At 34.5% G+C, this 22,417-nt stretch overlaps 1 long non-coding RNA gene across 4 annotated transcripts in view; it reads left to right on the top strand.

The window, feature by feature from the left end:
- Positions 1–382: 382 nt before the first annotated feature.
- LOC105463576 (uncharacterized) overlaps positions 383–22,417 on the top strand; it is a 64,988-nt gene continuing 42,953 nt past the window's right edge. For 3 of the 4 annotated variants that reach the window (XR_976412.2, XR_976416.2, XR_011621201.1), the window contains exons 1-5: positions 383–523; positions 7,184–7,255; positions 8,163–8,466; positions 12,434–12,555; positions 13,686–13,946. This is a non-coding gene — a long non-coding RNA (uncharacterized lncRNA). The remainder of the gene's footprint in view (positions 524–7,183; positions 7,256–8,162; positions 8,467–12,433; positions 12,556–13,685; positions 13,947–22,417) is intronic. The other variant, XR_011621202.1, reaches the window with a different exon arrangement.

The raw sequence follows: 22,417 nt of genomic DNA, 5'->3' as shown, positions 1-22,417 counted from the left end.
CCCCTTATCTCTGAGCTTGGGAGGGACAGAGGGAATCATTTCAAGCTGCTCCTTGACCTGAAGAAACTGGTGGCCACACTTAATTAAAAGATTAATTTATAATCCATCCAAGTATTCTTTTAATTTTTTCTTGCTGCTGAAATCTCTGGACAGGCCAGAGAAGAGTTTATTTTGAGGCTTTTCATGATACTGTTTCTGTCTCTTTTAAATGAAAGTCTTCTCCCATTCTCAATGATAGATAGAATGGCCTTCCTCTGCATATTAAAAAAAATGGGCATGTTGCCAGTCTAGGAAAGCTCTCTGAGAACTTTTACTCCATTATTATGGAATCTTGGAAACAGCGCCTGGCTACAGTAGAATGGATAGTGTCTTTCTATGGAAAGAAGAATCAATAAAGACTACAGAAAAGGAAAAAGGCTAAGTACTGTAGGTTCTTAAATGAAAATTGATTTCCACCATTGACCATGGAACAAGCTCATCAGTAACATTGCATTTAGAGGCAATCTAATTGTTTCTTCTTAAGGTAAGGTTTGAACTTGGATGGGAAGTAAAGAGGGAAATCAATCCTCTGTTATCACAGGTACCTTAGTCACAGCATACCAATTCAAGAAAATGCAATTATTTAAGAGCCCATTGTAACCACTCAATGGATTGCCTCAGAAAATCAGCTGCATGCCTCAGAAATATATGGGTATAATTTTTAATTATTTCTATTCTCATGTAGGTACCTGATCACAAGAGACACCTTTAATTCCTCTCAGCTACACAATAAATGACATACAAAAGAACATATATTAGTGCAAATTCAAAAGTAAAATAGGGAAATTATCTAAATAATGGGCCATACTGATGATTTGTCTCTTCATGAAAAGGACAACATGTTATTTATTTACTTGTCACTTAAACATAATAAAGGTATGGAACTGACTATGATAAATCCGTGGTTTCATGGTGCTTCTATTCTACTTTACATGCGATTAGGGAGGAGGAAGATAAACAAAGAAGTAGAAAACTAAGAAAGAAAATAATTTACAAAAGAAGTCAGTGGTGAGACCTGACCTTGAAATAGACCATTCCAGGGCAAAGGAATTGCAAGAGGAATTAAGATTTCTGTGATCAAAAGACAGAAAGAAGAAAATCCATTGTGATTGAGTCTGTAAGTTAGATTGGTAATGTGAATGGATGTGATAGGGTATGCAGGAGCCAAATTATGTGTGATTTTGGAGACCATGATAAGCCACTTAGGTGTCCTTGAAAGTAATATTGGAAAGCGTTGTATGGTTTTAGGTGGGGGTAGGGGGCATTGATTTATGCTGTATACAACTCATGCCAGCTGACCTATAAGAAACAAACAGAAGATGCATGAGTAATGAGGCCTTTACACTAGTCCAGGGGAGAAACAACGATGACTTTGACCATGGTGATAAAAGATTTTCTTACAAAACTATTATGTTTTCTCTAAAATCTTTTTGAATTTAGCAATCTCAGGCTGGGACAGTGGGACCTAAAAAATGACTGAATGTTGCTTAATGACAAGGAAATAGAGAGGGTTCTGAATACACCCTCAGAGGGAAACAAGACACAGAATATCAAACACCCCACAGTAAGCCGCAAAGCCTCCCAGAAAATTTTGAGCTCAATCTTACGTTTATTGAATGCTACGTTGCCATACATTCAAGTTCTTGTAATTACAGTAAAACTACCATCTATCTGTTTTTCATGTCATTCGCTTTTCCTTAAATTTCATCTCGGCACAGTTCATTTGTAGTTTGATCCTACTATTGATATTTTCACAATCTATTATTATCCTAACCTCATTTTAGCACAGTAGAAAGAGCATTGACTTAAAAGTAGGTGGATCCCAGTTCTGATCCATCTTACTGACTGCAGTGACCTTGAGAATTTCTTAACTTTCACAGATTTTCATTTCCTATTCTTTAAAAGTAAAAATCAACCTATGGTATGCTCTGTTTTATACATTTAAATTTAATCCACATAGAAATTTTACAAAGTAGGTATTATTATATTTCCATTTAATGGTTAAGAAAAACTGAGGTATGCAGACATGATAAATAACTCAGTCAAGGTTACCAACTAGTAAGCTGAAGAGCCTGGATTTGAACACCAACTTCCTGATTACAGAACCCACATTGTATCTGTAATAGACTAACATATCACAGATACGTAATAAAGATTAGTTACCTCTTTCATCTTTTTCTGCACCCCTTATCCCATTTCAAATTATAGTAATTGTATCTTAAGTAATTGTACCTATCAGAATTATTCAATTTTTCAGTATCTTGGCTGAAAGTGGTATCTTTTTTTCTCAATTTGTCATTTCCACCAAAAATCCTGAATAAAACTCACACTTATTATTAAGAAATAATTTTTTTATTTCATTTCCCTCCATACCACTTTCACAGTCATATAACCTGAACTGGTAATGCTAATAGAATTCTATATCTCTTGGATGATGTTTTCAAAAGAAAATAATATGTATGGGGTACTTGTCAGTTTTAGATAAAATGATAGATTTTTCTGCATTTGAAAGAGCAACATGTATAGTTATGATTTTGTGAACACTCACTTCCAAGTTACAGTAAATAATTTTTTATGGAAAGGAAAAATGAGAAAATATCATACAATAATATGATTAACCAGACATCTGAATGGGAATTCACTTTCTGTGAAGTTAATGGTAAGTTTTTGTTCATAAATGCTAAAGAATAGCTGGAAAGGACATCAGAAACAAGTAGGGGATGTCGTGTTGGTACTGAAAAACGTTAGGACAGCTCTGAGGATTTGCATTCAGTTTTAGAGTAGTAATGATGATTATATAGACCTTCTCATATATGTAAATGATACAGACAGGAGACAGGGAAATATTGGGTAGAAGAGGGGAGTTCCCCAGGAAAGGCCTCACCCTCAAGCCTGGAGACCCGTGACCCTAAGTGGGAAAGACATTTCTGTTTCACACGCAAAAGGTTGCCTTTTGGCCTACCACTCCCTTATCCTGTATCCACATAAACCCTGAACCCCAGGCTCTAGAAGCAGATGAGCAGATGGTCAGACGAGGAGACAAGCAGAAGAATGACAGAACAGCATGGCAAAGAAAGAGAGAGGGAAAGGAACCTCTGAACACCGAGAGGAGTTCAGCTGGGGATGAACAGAGAGGAGTTCAGCCAATGGATGGCCAAGCTCCAGAGGAAGTTCATCTTCCCATTCCATCCCCCTCCCACCTCCCCATCCATCTTGCTGAGAGCCACCTCTACCACTCAATAAAATCATGAATGTATCCTTCAAGCCCGTGTATGACTCAATTCTTCCACGCTCTGAACAAGAGCTTGGGGTACAGAAAGCTGTCACACTAGCTCTCTGCCCTTGAAAAGCCAGAGGATCCATAGAGCTGACTAACATGTAAGCCGTCTGTGAATGACAAGGTTACAAGAGCATTATAACACCGGGGCTGCAGGCACCCACCCCTAGACACTACTGCAGGGCTGAACCCCAAAGCATTCACCCTGGCTCTTTCATCTACCTGCCTATGTATTCCCCTTCCTGCCAGGGGTTTGAGCAGTGGCAGCTGCTGAACAGGCAAGCCACAACCCTGTGTCACGTCCTGCCAGGGGAATCAGGGAACTCTCCTGTATCATAAACATATAACATGCATGTGTGTAAACAAATATCTTAGTGTGTCTCCTGGGTTTAAGAAATACATCATGATTTACACTATTTTTTAATATTTTAAAAATATTTTTGTTATTTTACACTAGCCTTGAGAAGTAATAGTAGTGGTGGTGGAAACTGTAGCATCCTTAGTAATAATAATAGTAATCTATTTTAAAGAAGCAGAAATTGAGAAAAAATAATTAAATTACTTCAGATTATACAGCTAAGAAAAGCCAGATACATAAAGGATATATCTAGATATATATGGATAATGAATTCACTGTCTTACACTCCATATCTCTGGATTTGAACTGCAACATCAAATAAATTCAATTTTCATTAAAGCATGTAAAGATTTCAGAGGGACATTTATATCTCTGAAAAATGCTTTCCTGGTTTGGGTTATATATAATATTTAGTCTATTTTAGACACTAAGCTGTTGTAAATAAGCTGTTGTGCTTTATATATTTAAGTGAGATGAAGTTATTAAGAATAGTAAATGTAAAGAGGAAATGTATCTAAATCCTCTAAATGTTTAATCTCCATTTATCTTTAATTAATTTCTAGATATTAAATGTTATTCCTGAGGGTGACACAGGTGGATTGCATGAGCCCAGGAAGCCAAGACCAGTCTGGGCAACAGGGCGAAACCTCATCACTTCAAAAAATACAAAAATTAACCAGGCATAGTGGTGTGCACCTGTAGTCCCAACTACTAGGGAGGCTGAGAAGGAAGGATTGCTTGAGCCTTGGAAAGTTCAGGCTACAGTGAGCAAGGATCCTGCCTCACACTGCAGCCTGGGTGACAAAGTAAAACTCTGTCTCAAAAAAAGAAAAAAGTATTCCCGTTTTTGGGTTTTTTTTTTTTTTTTTTTTTTTGAGTAAGGAAACTGTGAGATCTAATAAGTCCACGAACGAACTATCAGCAAATTAACAAAATCACATCGGTTACTCTCCTTTTATCTGATCCATGATTAATATAACACACATCCCTATACAATGTAAATTTATGGTTTTGTCTCTAAATATATATATACATACACACACACACTCATAATGAGTATATGAGTAATGAGTATATGTTATACATATATATATGAAATCCTGATAAATTTAGGTTTACCAAAAATTTATTCTTTAAACACCAAAAATTAGATTAACAACAAAAATGTAACTAAGAACAACAGTTATTGAACAAGCACAATGCCAGATGATGTACTAACTGTCTTTACCTGTGTGACCCTATGTATTTCTTACAAATCTCCTCAAAGTATCATTGAAACAAGTTGCCAGAATCATAAATTGAAAATGAGAAAGATTAAATAACTTGTCTCAAGTCATGCAACTAGTAGTTGTCAGAGTTTATATTTGGTTATACCTAGTATCTTTTTTGACACAGTTTATCCTTACCAGTAGCTGAAAGAAAAAAAAGATATTAATTAGCACTAACTATGAAGGAAATATTTCTCAGAACTAACTTCTACCAGAATATCTCATATTAACTATCAAATATTAACAGTAGGGTAATGACTTTAGGGCTCAACAAGCCTGATCTTAATAATCCTCTGGCATCTTGAGTTGTAAGATCCATATGCCATTACTGTTAAACTTTGATCCATTTTGCAGTTTTGTAATACTTGTTACTGTTTCTTGATTTCTATTGTGCTGTGGTAGTGTATTACAAGCTCTTTCTACATTATCATTGTTAGCATTTATAAACTATTGAAATAAATACTTGGTTACCACAACAGGAAATAAGAATTGCCTGACAACATGATCTTGGAATAACCTTCAACTGCTATTATAACTGGTATTATAAATTATAAATTATAAGACTGATGTTACACACTTATAAATTAATTGACATTATAAATATAAAAACACTATTCATTGTTTCCAAAGTCTATTTTTATAGTAGAGTTTAATATAAGAAAAATAACAAAGGGCAATTTTACCATTTATAACAATCTCAATCCCTGTAATATTAATGGAAGTTACATATTCCTTTTGGGTAGCAGAGCTAAGTAGGCAAAACAGTCAAACTTTTATAACTAAAGTTTTAGAAAGTTTATGACAATTATGAAAGTGTTTCAGGGAAAGAAGTTCATCTAGGTTTTTTCCCTAGTTATTATTATAGCAATAATTTACCAAAAGTATGTAGTCTAAATGAAAATGTCTTAAATGACACATATTACAGAATTCTGAAATAGAAATAAAGGAGGGGAAATTCTGTATCTAACGTCTGATTTTTTAATCTTAAACAATTGTGTACGATTTAAGAATAACTTCTAATAATGCAGTTTTTATTATAAAGTTAGCCTTTAACTGTTCCTCATGCTCCATATTCCAGTGACTAAGGATTTAGTAAAATTGATATTAAAGCAAAATTTTAAGTGATTTTCCAATTGTTCTCATTTGCAATTGGTTTGAACATCTATATAAAATTTTTGGCAATTAAAAAGCTTAATAGCTAATTGTTATAATACTAACATGTTAATATCAGTTGATTTAAGTAATACAACAATAGAGTCAAGGTGTTGATTTACGTCCCAGGGCAGCCCTTCATAACAGACTCGCCTTGTGACCTCCATCAGTCATCTTATCAGGATTCCTTTCTGATTCCAAGGATATGACAAAGACAAGGGAAGAAAGCAGGAATCTTTACAAACCAATCTATTATCAAAATGAAGGGAACAATTCAGGCCTACTTCTTGGTTTTAGAAGTACAAATTTTGTGCACCAAATTGCACAAATAATGTTCTTGATCTCTGAAATTTAAGAAGACAGATTTTCATATAACTCGAAATAATACAGAAATGTGCTATTTTGGCCCTAGCAAATCAGCAGGAAATACCACAACTTTCAAGGATCTGTAGTAAATATGAATCGGCTATGAAATTTCAGTGTCTATAATGTCTGATGTGGGAGATGTGATATTGAAATGAGCATTTCTGATTATGCAGCTAGTAGGGTGTATAGTATCACCCTAATGTAAAAATAATCTAACTGATGGAACAGGATGATCCCAGCCAGAATCAGAGATATGAGATCCTATCCTTGGAAAAGAGTATAAGCCAGAGCCCAAAAGAGCAACACCTACAATTAGTCACTGTCAAAGATAGAAATGGTCAGGGTCGTGATCCCTGCCTTGAATGGCTATCAGTCCTTCTTCCATTAACCCAAGAATTGCCAGTCCAGCCAAATGCATGCTTTCTGGCGAGAGTAGCAACGCCAAATCCCTAGTTACTCTTCATCCTTGGTGGTGTGAACAAGCAGAGGAAGCCATATTGTCATTGCTAAGCTGAGCCCACCTTGTTAAGCTCAGCTCCACTTGGACTGTGGAGGTCTTATCTCCAAGCAGGAGACATCTCTAAGCCCCAAAGAAAGAAATCAAAGAGTATTTTCTGCCTGTGAAATGGGGCCATTAATAGGACCCAACTCTACTAGGGTTGTTTATTTTGTGTTCTTAAAAACTTTGTTGCCTTTTACCCACAGAGAATTTGTTCTCTTTAGGATGGCCTTGAGGTGTATGCTGAGGAGAGAGAAACCTATCAGCTTTCCTCAAGGCAAAGTTTTAATCTGCAGGTAAACTTTAGTCAGACCACATTGAACTGAAATTATGTATCAAATATTGTGGTTCTATAAATATGTGCTTTTACTTCTAGGAAGAAAGCTAAAATCAAATTTAAAGAGTCAGTGAATCTGAAAAGATTTTTTAAAAAAATTTCTGGATTAGAAATTGGCTGCTGTATATGATAAAAAATGTTTGAATACTGAATGTACTATATAGAGAAGCAATATGTGAAATATATCTGAGTTTCTTATTTTATTTATTTCCATTATATATCATACAATATTTTTTATAAAGAGATATGTATATTGCAAAACTATGTGAGCCTCAACTAATAATTTTTTTGTTTCTGCATACACAGACACTTTTTGCCTTTATTTATTATGTCGTCTAATTCTGCCATTGTTCTCAGTTAAATCCTTTGTCAGCTCTTAGTTGTATGGTAATTGAGTGACTCTAAAAGTCATGCTACTATTCAGGTCTAGCCTGGCTAGGGACATAGATCTCAAACAATCTCCTGCTCAGTTGCTGAGAATCTTATCTAATCTTTCTGGGGACATATGACTGACAGCACATGATAAAAGACCTGTATTGTGCATTCCTTTATCTGGAAAGATAGAAACAAAACATCTTTTTATAGTCCTTCTAAAACTTCATTTCAGGACTCTACAGTTTTGAACCCAAATTTAAAACTTCAAATGCTGAACAATGTTACATGCAACTTTTTTCAGAAGAAATAAATATCATATGAGTAATGCTCTGGTGCCCAGTTTAAGAGTCATACATATATATGTATATAGATAAAATTTGTAAGCTATATATATTTTATATATTTAAAAATTATATATAAACATGTTTATACTTATAAATTATACATTATGAATATATATAAGTAACTAAAATTTTTAAATTTTGGTTTAGCCCAATGATGATGCTGCAATACAGTGAGAAAGAAGAATCTTTCAGAGTTTTCTTAGTCCTGTGAGAAATCAGTGTCATCCATAGAACTTAAAAGGTCATAGTGTGTCTTCCGTGTTCCACTGGAGGTACTGTAGAGATGCCAGAAGGGTCTGAGGATAAGATCTTGGGCTCAGACTTCATTAGATGAGTCATCAACTAGGAGGCCCAGAAAGCAACCCAATAAAAGCGATTATTGTGACTCATCGCTGAGGAGAAGAAAAAGAAAAAGCAAACAAACAAACAGAAACACAAGGGGTATATCAGGGTAAGAATTCTTGGAAATAAAAAATAAAAAATAAAGAACACCAGGAAACAGAACATGAGCCGAGCTGTGGATCTCAGTGAGCTGCAATTGACACCAGTGTGTCTGAGGCGTATTCTATGCTGAGTGCAGAGTGGTATCGGACACACAGGAACACATGAACTGGCTCCAGTAGATTATTAAAAGTTCATGCTACTTCATAAATTCAGTTAGTACAAAATTCTCTAAATAAATTTTGTTTAACATGAAGAATTTCTATTAACACATTTAGGAAGTTATATATTCCAGTTTGTCTTAATTTTGAAAAATACAATAACCTGTCTAAAAGCAAGCACTCAAGAATGAAGAAGTTTGTATTTGATGACTGTTTTCAATATGCAAGAAAGTCCCTGTAGCATTCAATGTAAATTTACTTATCAGAAACAGGTATTTAACAAAATCTTGGCAGATATGAATTAATGAATGTTCTGTTGTTTATCAGCCCAAGGTCTGATTCTTGAGCCAAGCCTGTGTTAAACTTTTGAAGAGATACTACAGTGTTTTTTTTAACTTATTTCAGATTCATGAGGAAATATATATGTTGAGTGCTTGAGAGGTAAACTGTGTTACAGATCATATCTTAAATATGCCAAGCCTGAGTGATTTTAATTTGTTCACTTAGTAAGCTTTTTGGAAGTTCAAATGTATTTCAAACAAGCTGGTGATTGAGAATATACATTTTATTAGTGTGATTAAATATGACACTTTCATCTATTACAGTTTAGGCCACTCCTGGATTCATGACAAATATGTGAAAAAATAAAATGATTAAATATACATATCATGCACCCTAAACAATTTTTTTCTATATCTCATTGAAATTCTGTCACAATTTATCATTATTTAAACACCATGTGGTAGTAACAGTCTATAAAATGTCTTCAAAGAAAAATTAAAAATGGGTTTCACATGTATCCATCCATGGGGAACTTCATATCTCTTTGATTCAAGAAAGGAATACACAAATTAACAGAAGGACTACAAATTCCATAATTCAAATCATTTGTTACATCATGTGAAAAAAAAGTAAAAAGTTGTTTATGTGGTCACAAATCATTTGCATATATTTTATATGGTCTGCCAATATGTTGGTAATATGTCTTTATACAGGAAGGAAATAAAGAGGTAAATATTAAGTGTGTCAAACATTGCTTCTCTGCAAGAACTTATGAAAGGTATATTTCTTTAAACTTAATTCTAAAATAGCAGTTATCTACATCTAATACACATTCTGAAAGCTATTTCAAAATTTCTCAATCATTCCTTTCATTGGACACATTGACTTCTGAATAGTAAAACTGATTTCATCAGTTAATTTTTTTAGTACTAATCAATCAAATAACACTTAATATTAGAAAAGAATGATTTATTCCTCAGTTAGAGTAAGTTAGATTGTTTTTACTTGGGATCCATTTTTTAAATATTTAGAGAAATATTTTAAGTCATAATTTTTAATGCAGAAATTTATGAAAACAATAAGTCATCAAAATTTAGAATGAATTACTGATTTCTGATAATATGACTTGTACTCCAGAATGAAATATACAATGTACAATAGCTTAGTAAAAGAACATTTTGACTTACATGTTAATTTAAGTGTTGGAAGCTGTAATTTACTTTTGCACAAAATTGGATTACTGATAGACCACAATTTTTTTAAAAAATTAAACAAATAACTTTATAATGATATCCAATCTCATAAAATCAGACCTAAAATAAAGGAAAAACATTATCTATAGCTAACACATATGCCTGAATGCATATGATGTTCAGTTTTGGTAGCGACGCAGGGGGTTTAGCAACCTGTCTATGTATGAACTCCATTTTCTCCCTTTACCTACTCTTAAACAATAGTAAAACCTGTTTTTTTTCTATCACAGAATACTTCCACTTTTGCTCAGATTCCATCCTTTATTTCATTTTCAAAGTCTTTTAAAATTTTGTCTCTCTATATTATCATTAAACTATTTCTGGATTATTTTTATCAGTTTTAAACTATGACCTACTACCATCCCACACCACTCCTGACCCTGGCCTAAAATCAGCACCTAAGAATGAAACAAAAACAAACCAAATCCTTCTCTTGATCCAACTTTATGATCACCACCACTCCCATTCAGCTCACCATTGTCTGGCTCCTTCCTCTAGTACAGTCAATATGAAAGACTTGTCAAATTAAGCGAATATTTGCCGATCTTCATCTTACCCAGTGTTTTAGAAATTATCATAAAATGGTTAACTAATTAAAAAAAAAAAAAAAAACATGTGTGTTGGTTGGGTCTTGAGAGGGCGGGCAATATCACTTATACTACTGTTGTTTGTTTTTCTTTTATTCTCTGGATTTCTGCTGGCCTCTTTTGCTAACCTCCCCATCTGTATAAAGCTTCCAGATATCTGGACCACTCAGGGTACCAGTTTGAGTTATCTTCTTTGGTCTCTGAACATTCTTACTAATGATGATGTCACACATTCCCATGGATTTAAGGACTACCTCTCTGCCTTTATCTCCCTAATTTATTTATCCATCCCAGAATCCTCTCCTTGAGTCTTTCTTTGCATGCCCCTATGATGTCTGCAAAGCAATCAGTCATACTTCTGTTGATCTTATATACAAAATATGTCTTCCCTCCACCCTCTGTTACTCACCTGACATTCATAATTTTAGTCCACATCCCTATCATCTTTTGCCTAAGCTCTACCAGTAGCCTCCACATTTTCGCCACCTCTATTTATCTTACATCCTGATCAATTTTTCACCTACCTATTAAAGGGATCTTAAAATATAAATTTCATCATATTTATCTGCAGATTAAGTCTTTCAATAACTTCCCACTACAGTTAAAATCAAAACCAAATGCATTTACTCTGGTCTGAAAATAACTGCATAATCTGGCTTCTCGCTCCTTTTCAAATCTTATGTGTGACTGCACTCATCTCTCATTCACTGTACTTTAGGCACGTGAATGGTCTTTGAGTTTGTGAAACAAACCAAGTTGCTTTCAACCCTAAGACCTTTGCACATGGTGTGTACAATGTCTGGGATGTTCTTCCCTTTCACATAGTTAGTATCTTCCAATTTATTTTTGTTATAGTTTAAATTTTACCTCTTTGAAAAGCTTGTGGGCCCACTCTCTTTAAAATATCAATCTTTTCTCCCAGCAAATATTCTCTTTTTAGGTTCTCATTTTTAAGTTCATTAATTATCTTCATCTGTTTTCCATTTTCATCCCACATTAGGCTATGAGCTTCATTTTGCTTGAGACCAGGTCTACCCTATTGGCTATAAAAACCCCAGTTAACATGATAGAGCAGGAACACAATAACTATTTGTTAAAGAAACTAATTAATTATATTTGACACCCACAGCCCTAATTAATTGACAGCTGCAACTATCTTATTTCAATGTTTTAATTACTTAAACAGCCAGAATACCTTGGCCACTGCAGAGTTGTTTGGGGCAGGTAGATATGCCCTTGGTAGTTTGGCTGAAAACAGAGAAGCCTGTCTTCCTCTCACATACAGCTTTATGTATGAAGTGACCTAGCATTGAGTTAAGCCTAGCATATGAACAGAGAACTAATAACGTGCAATAACTATGTTCATCTTATATTCTTACCCCTGCTAGTCAAGATCAAATTTCACTCTATATTAACTATTAAAAACATTAAAAAGATGAGAATGATACTGGAGAACATGAGTTAAACTTTGCAGCTCTGTGAAGAAAAACTTCATGTGGCATTACTTGGTCTTTTTGAAAAGACAAAAGAAGAGGAGCGGGAGAAGGAGAAGAGGAAAAAATGGGAAGGGAAAGGAGAAGGTAGTGGGAGAAAAGGAAAATAAGTTTATTGAACCTAGGCAATTCATACTTTACTATTTGTGGACCATATTTTGATTTCCCAATTCTAAGTAATCTTTTGTCTTATGAATTAAGGTAGATGAAATGTAAAAATTTGAATCAGTTGAAGAACATTTGTGGATGCTTTTAAGATGCTCATGCTTTCCAAAGGAAGAATTTAAGATGCACCATTTAGGACCTAGAATAGACAGATGAAGGTATAGATAACTGTAATGCACTATAGATTAAGCGAACTTTTCTAAATAATGTCATTTCTTATTGGTGTATTGGAATATTTAGTTTATGATAGAAACTTTAAAGACTGCAATCACTAACAATCACTAAAGATTTATGCATAAAAATCAATCAATAAATAAATATTTCATCAAATGCAAAGCATCTTATTACAAAATATTTATATATATATATATATGAATTTATTAACCTACCTTTTAAAGCAAGTAACATTGTAGGAAAAGCAAGAGACTTTACGTTCATGCTGTAAGACTAGATTTTATCACCTATAAAATAGAGGTATAATTTTCCTCATAAAATTGATGTGAAGGTAAATGAGATATGCAAAACTCAGTGTATAGTATTTGGTGCATAGTAGGTTCTAATAAATATTATTTTTATCACACTTGAATGTATGATAAAATTTTACTTATTAGTACTAATTGTGGGGAAGACAAATGCAATAATGGAAATTTACAATTATGATTTCACAAAGTATGTCATCTTCCTATGGTTGGAAAGGAAATATTAAATATAAGGTTCAAATAATTTAGAACAATTAATAGTCACCTAATTGGCCATGATTTTTTTTCAACCAGGCAGGGAAAAGCAGTAGTAAAGATTGAAAATATCTTCCCAAATCTAGGAAGAACTCTATATCCCATGAAAATTGTTTATTAATAAAAAGACACTTAAGATCACTAGAATAAAAGAGAAAAGGAGGGTGAAGGTCAGATTTCAACCTTGGAAAGATGGGATAAAGGGAGATAAAGCAATTAAAAGTAAAAAAGACTTTAACGAAATGTGTATGTTTTTGTTTTTAACTAAGAAACTACATTGTCGGTACAATAAATAATGAAAGAAAGTTTCCAAGGCCCTGCTTCAAGATGTTTTGAATAAGTTTTTATATACAACAAATTTTATGAGTTAAAAACTCTTGAAGCTTTCAATGTCTTAAAACCTGATGGAAACTAGATTAAAATTTAAACAAATTTATAGATTCATAAACCTAAAACTTGATAGTTTGTTGGTAGAAGGGGAGGCTTAACCCACTGACATCATAAAAGGCACTTCGTCTTTTCATTTTTCTGTCTCTCCTCTAAACCTTCCACAGAGTCCATCAATCTCAAGGATTGTCCCCTCCAAGATTGTTAAGGAACTACAAGCAGCTACCAGGGTACTTATCTCCTTGTTCATATGCAACAAGAAGAGGCCCTTTCCTGGTAGCGCTTTCAGAAACTGATTAAAACTTCCAGACTCTCCCAGCACAAGCCTCTTTGCATCAATTTGGTTTATATTGTCTTGTGCCCTCAACTTTGGCCTGAAGGATGGGAAGTGTTGTGTGATAGTGATAAGAAGAAAATGATTGAGAAGGGTAAGTGGATATGCAAACAAAACTGGAGTATTGATAGAATAAGAAAAGATAGACACTAGGTAGCCAAAATAACTTCAGTGTATTCATACCCTGTGTATTTAAAATTACAAAAATATGACTGGGCACAGTGGCTCATGCTTGTGATCCCAGCGCTTTGGGAGGCCGAAGTGGGTGGATCACTTGAGGTCAGGAGTTTGAGACCAGCCTGGCCAACATGGTGAAACCTCATCTGCACTAAAAACCCAAAAATTAGCTTGGCATGGTTGTGCACCCCTGTAATCCCAGCTGCTTGAGAGGCTGAGGCAGGAGAATCTCTTGAATCCAGGAGGTAGAGATTGCAGTGAGCCATGAACACGCCACTGCACTCCAGCCTGGGTCACAGAGTGGCTTTGTCAAAAACAGAAACAAAAAAATATATAAACACAGATGGTAAATGAGTAAATGGTTAAAAAAAAAACCCTCACTCTTTAAAAGCAAAGTGGATACAACAAAGTCATTGAGATGATAAGCATGGTAATTAGACTAAGAGGTATGTCATATAAAATCAACAAACATTGGGGGTAAGGGATTAACACATTCAAACAACAACAACAAACATACATACACACACAGACATGCACACTCATACAGATATATGTTTATGCCATATATTGTGTATATATATATATGACATATGCATACATATATTAGGTTGATGCAAAAGTAATTGTGGTTTTTGTCATTACTTTTAATGACAATCTAATAAATGTATATTTGTATATCTACATATGTATTTTAATGTAATATAAATCTCCTTGAAAAAAGCAGAAAAAATGATTTATTAGTTTTAGATTTCCTTTTCTTATCAGAAAAGTTCTGAAATAATGAATTTTCTTATAGTGCCAGTTATTCATCAAAACAGAAATAAAAACGTATAAAATATTAATGTTTCTTATTTATGCACATACTTTGTTATACATGTAAATTTTCATAAACTACATCAACTCAGCCAATAATCATTTACTATATTCTTAGTGCAGTTTACCCTATAAAATGAAAATATTTAAATTATGTGGAAAGAAAAAACATAAAAATGATTGTGTTTTTTAGCCATATAGGAAATGAAAATTTTCATATTTTATTAATTATCCTGTTTTGTGTTACAAGTTTTACTAGAACTTGATATGAAAAGTTGTCATTATATAACTTTTATTTGGCTAGTAAAAGTATATCAACTTACTTTTTCTCAGGATTATGCTTTATATTAGCAAACAAAGTTAACTAGGATATTTTAAGAAGCAAATAAATATATTTTAGGTTTGTTTCTAGAGTTGTAGTTTTGACTCAGGCAAATTGTTGAGGTTTTAAGCAATTGTGATTTTCATCATTTTAGTTTCTACATTCTACTAAAAGTGTTGAAGCAACTGACATGACGCTCCATGAAAACTGTCCTCTCCCAACATGACCGATCTCCTTTCAGTTCCATTTCATATTTATTGGCCTTGTGTATCTGAATTAAAAACACTTTGGATTTGGATAGCAAACACTAGAGAGCACTAAAGAAATGATTGGCCATTCTTTAGCTTCCGCCCATACCCTATGTTAGGTGACGATGTAGTGTAGTGTTTACATTTGCAACTGCTTGTCCACAGATTCTCTCACTTCTAGGTTATACTGGACTTCAGTAAAGTATAGAAAATTAAAATTGAGGCCAGTCATGGTGGCTTATGCTTGTAATCCCAGCACTTTGGGAGGCCAAGGCGGGTGGATCACTACATCAAGAAATCGAGACCATCCTGGCCAAAATGGTGAAACTCCGTCTCTACTAAAAATACAAAAATCAGCTGGGCATGGCGGCACTCACTTGTAGTCCCAGCTACTTGGGAGACAGGGGCAGGAGAATCACTTTAACCCAGGAAGTGGAGATTTCAGTGAGCTGAGATGGCACCACTGCACTCCAGGCTGGTGACAGAGCGAGACTCTGTCTCAAAAAAAAAAAAAAAAAATAGATTTGATTAAGGACAAAAGAAATCTTTGAAAGTCAAAATAAGATATTTTCTTGGAAATTAGTAAATATATACGTAAGTATTTTTCATCTCTTTTTAGGAGTTTGGAATACAATCATGATAAACCTTGTTTTTGTGGATTTACATTCTTGTGGAGGAAGCTACACAATAAAAAATTAAATTTAGAAATGAATTAATAGGCTGGGACCCGTGGCTCATGCCTGTAATCCCAGCACTTTGGGAGGCTGAGGTGGGAAGATGACTTGAAGCTAGGAGTTTGAGACCTGTTGCGGGAAGTCAGGGACCCTGAACGGAGGGACCGGCTGGAGTTGTGGTAGAGGAACATAAATTGTGAAGATCTTATTTTAATGTAGACAATTATCAGTGTCCAAATAATACTTTTATAATTTCTTACACCTGTCTTTACTTTAATCTCTTAATCCTGTTATCTTCATAAGCTGAGAATGTACGTCACCTCAGGACCACTGTGATAATTGTGTAAACTGTACAAATTGATTGTAAAACATGTGTGTTTGAACAATATGAAATCAGTGCACCTTGAAAAAGAACAGAATAACAGCAATTTTTAGGGAACAAGGGAAGACAACCATAAGGTCTGACCGCCTGTGGGTTCGGGCAAAAAGAGCCAAATTTTTCTCCTTGCAGAGAGCCTATAAATGGATGTGCAATTAGGAGAGATATCACTAAATTCTTTTCCTAGCAAGGAATATTAATATTAAGAACATGGGAAAGGAATATATTCTTGGGGGGAGGTCTATAAATGGCCACTCTGGGAGTGTCTGTCTTATGTGGTTGAGATAAGGACTGAAATATGCCCTCCTCCCCTGAAGTATCCTCAGGCTTATTAGGGTGGGGAAAAACTCTACCCTGGTAAATTTGTGGTTAGACCGGTTCTCTGCTCTCAAACCCTGTTTTCTGTTGTTTAACATGTTTATCAAGACAATATGTGCACAGCTGAACATAAAACCTTATCAGTAGTTCTCTTTTGCCTTTTGTCTTGTTCCCTCAAAAGCATGTGATCTTTGTTCTGCTTTTTGCCCTTTGAAGCATGTGATCTTTGTACCTGCTCCCTGTTTTACACCCCCTCACCTTTTGAAACCCTTATTAAAAACTTGCTGGTCTGAGACTCAGACAGGCATTATGGTCTTACCGATGTGTGATATCACCTCCAGCAGTCCAGCTGTAAAATTCCTCTCTTTGTACTCTTTCTCTTTATTTCTCAGCCAGCCAACACTTACGGAAAATGGAAATAACCTATGTTGAAATATTGGGGGTGGGTTCCCCCAATAGAGACCAGTGTGGGAAACATAATGAGACCCTGTCTCTACAAATTAACTTTAACAAAATTCACCTGATGAGGTGGCATGTTCCTGTAGTCCCAGCTACTCAGGAGACTGAGGCAGGAGTATTGCTTGAGCCCAGGAATTGAAGGCTACAGTGAGCTATCATCACACCGCTGCACTCTATCCTTGATGACAGAGCCAGACACTGTCTCTAAAAAATGGAAAAAAAAAAAGTTTAATTTAAAAATGAATTAATAATATATTAGAAGCTGGAATGTGCTATAAAAAAAATTGTACAGCAGGGAAAGGTAACTCCAGAGTATCAGAGTTGGAGGAGGTAAGGTTTTGTTTTAAATAGGGTGGACAAAGCAGACCACTTTGAGAATATAGCTGCCCTTTGAGAAAATCCTGGAAGGAGTTCAGGAATTTAGCAATGCAAACATCTGTTGAAAGACAGCTATAGAGGGAAGAAACAGTCACCCAAAGCTGAGCATTTGCCTGGTGTACTGAAAGAACATAAAGGCCTGTGTGCCTGGAATGCAATAGTAAATGGAAGAATGTTAGTGGGTGAGTTCAGAGATAAAGTAGTAATAGATCATATAGGTTCAAAATTGTAGATAGTAAATTATTGTGGGTTTAGATTTCATTTGGATTAAAAGTGGAAGGAATTTCAATAATTTAAGTAGAAGAGTGACATGATTTGAATAAACTGCCTTGTTGAGAATAGATTGGAAGGTGGACTGAGTTAGCGGTGAGGGAGAATCAAAATAGAATCAGACAAAACTGTAGGAGATATTGGAATGATCCAGAAGAGATAAATCTGTTGTTAAAAACAGGGAATTAGCAGTGGAGGTGATTAAATGTGGTCAGGTTCTGGATATATTTTGTAGTTAGAAAAAACTGATTCCAACTGGATTTTCTGATATTTGCATGTGGCATATGTTAGAAAGAACAGTATCATCACATCAAGAATGGTACCAAGCTTTTGGATATAAGTAACCAGAAAACTAGATTCACAGTAACTCATTTGGTGTGGGAGGAAAGGATGCAGTATAAGCAGTTTTTGTTTGTTTTGCCAGTGAGGGTGGATTCAAGTTTTTTTTAGACACGTATTGTTTGAGATGTCTTGTTGGATTTTTAATTGACAAACACTTTTCATTCATAGTTGAAAGATCAATGATTCAGGTTAATAGTAATAGTTAACAGTTATTTAGCACAAATTATGCCCAGCATTGGTTTAAGCTCATTACTTTTCGAAGAACACATTCCCATACTGTTCAAGATTTATTTTAATAAGGATATTCACTTTGAGAATTTCTTATCCAAATCCCCTGAAGCCAGAGGATTATAGATTTCAGAAATTATCAGAGTAGTACAATGTATATGCAATATATTTTATAATATCGTCTAGTAAGATCAAGGGTAGCATTTTAAAATTGAGCATATTAATACATCAGCAGTGAAACATATAAATATTCACAGTGGGAGGGACAAATAAAAACTGTATCCCCTATCAGTTCAGGTCAAGTGTCCTCAAAATGAGTTCAAGTCAAATCAGATTTTGCTGCCAGATGAGTTATTTTAAATATACATACACAGACTTTCAGAACTTTTGGTTGTTAGAATTTCAGATGAAACCCTATAGAACCTACATTAACTCTGTAATTTTGGAAGTATAAAAATAAAACATAAAGTTGATGCTGAAAAATCACCCTTTCATTATCGGTTAATTATTTCTTTGGATTACAGTTCAAAAGAGATAATTTCCTTATGCCCCATATAAGCTTTTTGCTTTTTTTTAGACCATTTCTAGTATTTTATGACATATGTGCTTTGAATTCATTTTTGTAAATATTATTTCTAAAGCTTTTACCAAAAAAAAAAGTCTTATGTGATTCAATGGCAGATACTTGTATATCAATTCCTGCAGTAGACTTTATTACTGGTTAAGGGAAATAATGGCCTGTGATCTTTATGAATAGATGAATGTGGAATAATGTTTATGCTACTTGAAATAAAGTCTCCAAAATTAAGTGTTTGTATATTCCCATAATAATAATAAAAATTATTTTAGAATAGTTAAATTAGTAATCTTAAGTATTGGACCAAATAAATATGTCTTCTCACTTCAAAGAACACAAACTATTGACATAAAATATTAAACTCTGCAGAACATTTTTTGTTAAACTTTAAGCATTATATATCAATGTTTGACTGTCAGGTACACTGAGTTATCAGTAAAGTAAAAAATTCACTATTTTAAATTAGAGTAGAGTATCATAGTATAGTATCATGTAAAATACTTTCACAATCCTAAAAATCTTCTGTGTCCTACGCAACCATAAGAAAGAATAAAATTATGTCCTCTGCAGCAACGTGGATGGAGCTGGAGGCCATTATTGTAAGCAAATTAACTCAGGGACAGAAAATCAAACACCACATGTTCTCACTTGTAAGTGTGAGCTAAATATTGAGTACTGATGGACATACAGATGGCACTAAATAGACACTGGGGATTACTAGAGGGGGAAGATTTGGATGGGGGAAAAGGTTGAAAACCAAACTATTGGGTAATATTATGCTCACTGTCTGGGTGATGCGATCAAACCTCAGCATCATGCAATATACTCACGTAACAAACCTACACATGTACTCTCTGAATCCTTTAAAATAAAAGTTGAAATTATCTTTTAAAATATTTTGTATTCACTCTTTTTTTAAACATTACTATTGGGTTTTAAATGATGTGTGGCATAATTTATATTCTTTTAAGACTCCAAAGTTTTGTTTCACATAAATGACCTCCTTTAGGCATATATTTTTTGTGTGTGTTTAGATACTAAGGCATTATCCATCTATATAGCATGAGTTTAAAAAACACCAGAAGTTGTCAAATGAGTTAAAACAGAAAAACATGGAGAATTACTAAGAGAATGATAACTATCATTTTATTAATTAATTCATTATGTTATTCCCTAAAAATATATTTATTATCCAGTTTGTGACAAGGATTCTTATGAGTACTGAAAAATGTGAATAATGCAGATGAAATCTCTGTGCTTGGGGGAAAAAGAAAGACAATACAATAAATAATTAAAAAGTTAAAAAAATATGTTGATGTATTATGACAAATGTTACAACAGCAGCAACAATATGTTAGGGAAAAGTCAGAGAGGAATTTTATGGATTGAATAGTTAGAAAAGGTTCCTGAGCTGATGCCATATTAGAACAGAACTGAATCAAGTGAGGGAATAAATCGTGGCATTTGTCTCAAGGAATAGCATTCCAGATGGATGGTTGGAAAATTGCCAAGTCCCCTAGGGAACTCTCTGATTGGCGTGTTGAAAAAGAGTTGAATAAAGACAGTGCTACCTGAGTGGAGTAGGTGGGCAGAAATGGAGTCCAAAATAAGAAAGAGAAGCCAAATAAGGTTGTGCTTTTATACCATTATGACCTTGGACTTTTTTTTCAGAATGTAATGGAAATTCATTAGAAGTTTAAGTAGGCATATGACAAGATTTAACTAACACTTTCTAAAGTATCATTAGATTGTGTAGGGAATGGAGAGAAATGAAAGCTGAAAGATGATTCGTTGGTAGGCTATTGCAGTAGTGTTGGTGAGAGATGATAGTATCTTAGGCAACAACATTGTCTTGGAGGTTTAGTGAGAAGCGGCTTGATTAAAAATATAATTTGAAGATAGAATGAACAGCACTTGTGAAGGGATTTAGTAGGAGATGTGAAGGAAAGACATAAAGGTAACTTCAAGTTTATAAGTGAGTTCATTGATGTCGCTATTATTGAAATGAGGTTATTCAGGAAACATCACCTTTTCTGTATAGTTATAAAGGGAAAAGATTGTTTTCATTTTTCTACCAAGGTTGTAGAAGATGAAACGGCAGTTGACATTAGCCTGCATACAAACTCCTTCACAAGTTGATGCTATTTTGGAAAAAAAAAAAAAAAAAAAACAGTGCCTTGGAGAAATAATTGTGTCCTTGACAAATGGTTGAATGGGGTGTGTGTGTGTGTGTGTGTGTGTGTGTGTGTGTGTGTGTGTTAGAGAGAGAAAGAGACTGCCTAGTACTGGATAACTTGCCTCAAATCTAAAAGTGATCCACAAGTGGCATACGGAAAAGACAAGGGGCATATTTGCCAATTTTTGATGGGGAATTACTTAAATTGAGTATTCAGTTGAGAGGGTTTGTGTCTGTCTTGAATTCTATGGGACTTGAAGTACTAAAAACTTTACAAGACTGCCTGGAGACCTGAGGTAATTTTGTAGTAAGTTACATAACTCAGATTTTAGAAAGGGTAATGCTGGAGAGTGAGGGATGGGATCTTGGGGCGAGATCAATCCTTTTGAGCGTGAATGGAGATTCCCAATAGGTTAGGCGGAGGTTAAAAGAAAATAGGTTAAGATAGAATAGTTTAAGGTGAGCTGAGGAAAGGGGATTTAGAATAAAAGCTGTAACCATGGTTAAAATTTATTTTTTACTATTTTCTTTCAAAACTTAAGAATAAAATATTTAGTTCATAGTTTTAACTATCCTCTTTTGATTTACTTATTTGTGCATTTCTACAGCCCTTCAATAAAGTCTGACACACATATACAACACTGTGTGATTGTGCTGTGTTGTAGAAAAAGGATGAGATAAGGGGCCAAGAGGAAGGAGACCTGCTCCACATTTACCTCCAATGTTTCCTGGTTATCTGAGTAAATGAAAGCATTATGTTAAGGGTGACCGAGTCTGAAACCTGCACCATGTCCTGTAGTAAACCTAACAGTGGCCCCTGGCAGAGATGGGAGCTTAGAAAACATGACAGAAAATGGCACAAATCCAATGAGTGATTTACAGAAATTTAAGGGGGAGATGCTGATACTGATATTGGAAAGAAGCATCTCTGTATCAGAATGTGAAAAGTGGACTGTAAATAGTGTAATGAAGTAGTAGTCTCACATAAAAAAGGGTATTTCCTTTAATTGAACTAAATTACCAGGCCATGCATTGTGGCTCATGCTTGTAATCCCAGTACTTTGGAAGGCCAAGATGGGAGGTCCAGGAGTTTGAGACTGGCCTGGGCAACATGGTAAAACCCTCTCTCTACCAAAAATACAAAAAATTAGCTGGATGTGGTCCACAGCTGTGGTCCCAGCTACTCCAGAGGCTGAGGTGGGAG

This window comes from Macaca nemestrina, chromosome 3 (assembly GCF_043159975.1).
Source record: "Macaca nemestrina isolate mMacNem1 chromosome 3, mMacNem.hap1, whole genome shotgun sequence".
NCBI lineage: Eukaryota > Metazoa > Chordata > Mammalia > Primates > Cercopithecidae > Macaca > Macaca nemestrina.
Note: the sequence above shows the minus strand (reverse complement) of the source record. Positions and strands in the feature narration are given on the sequence as shown.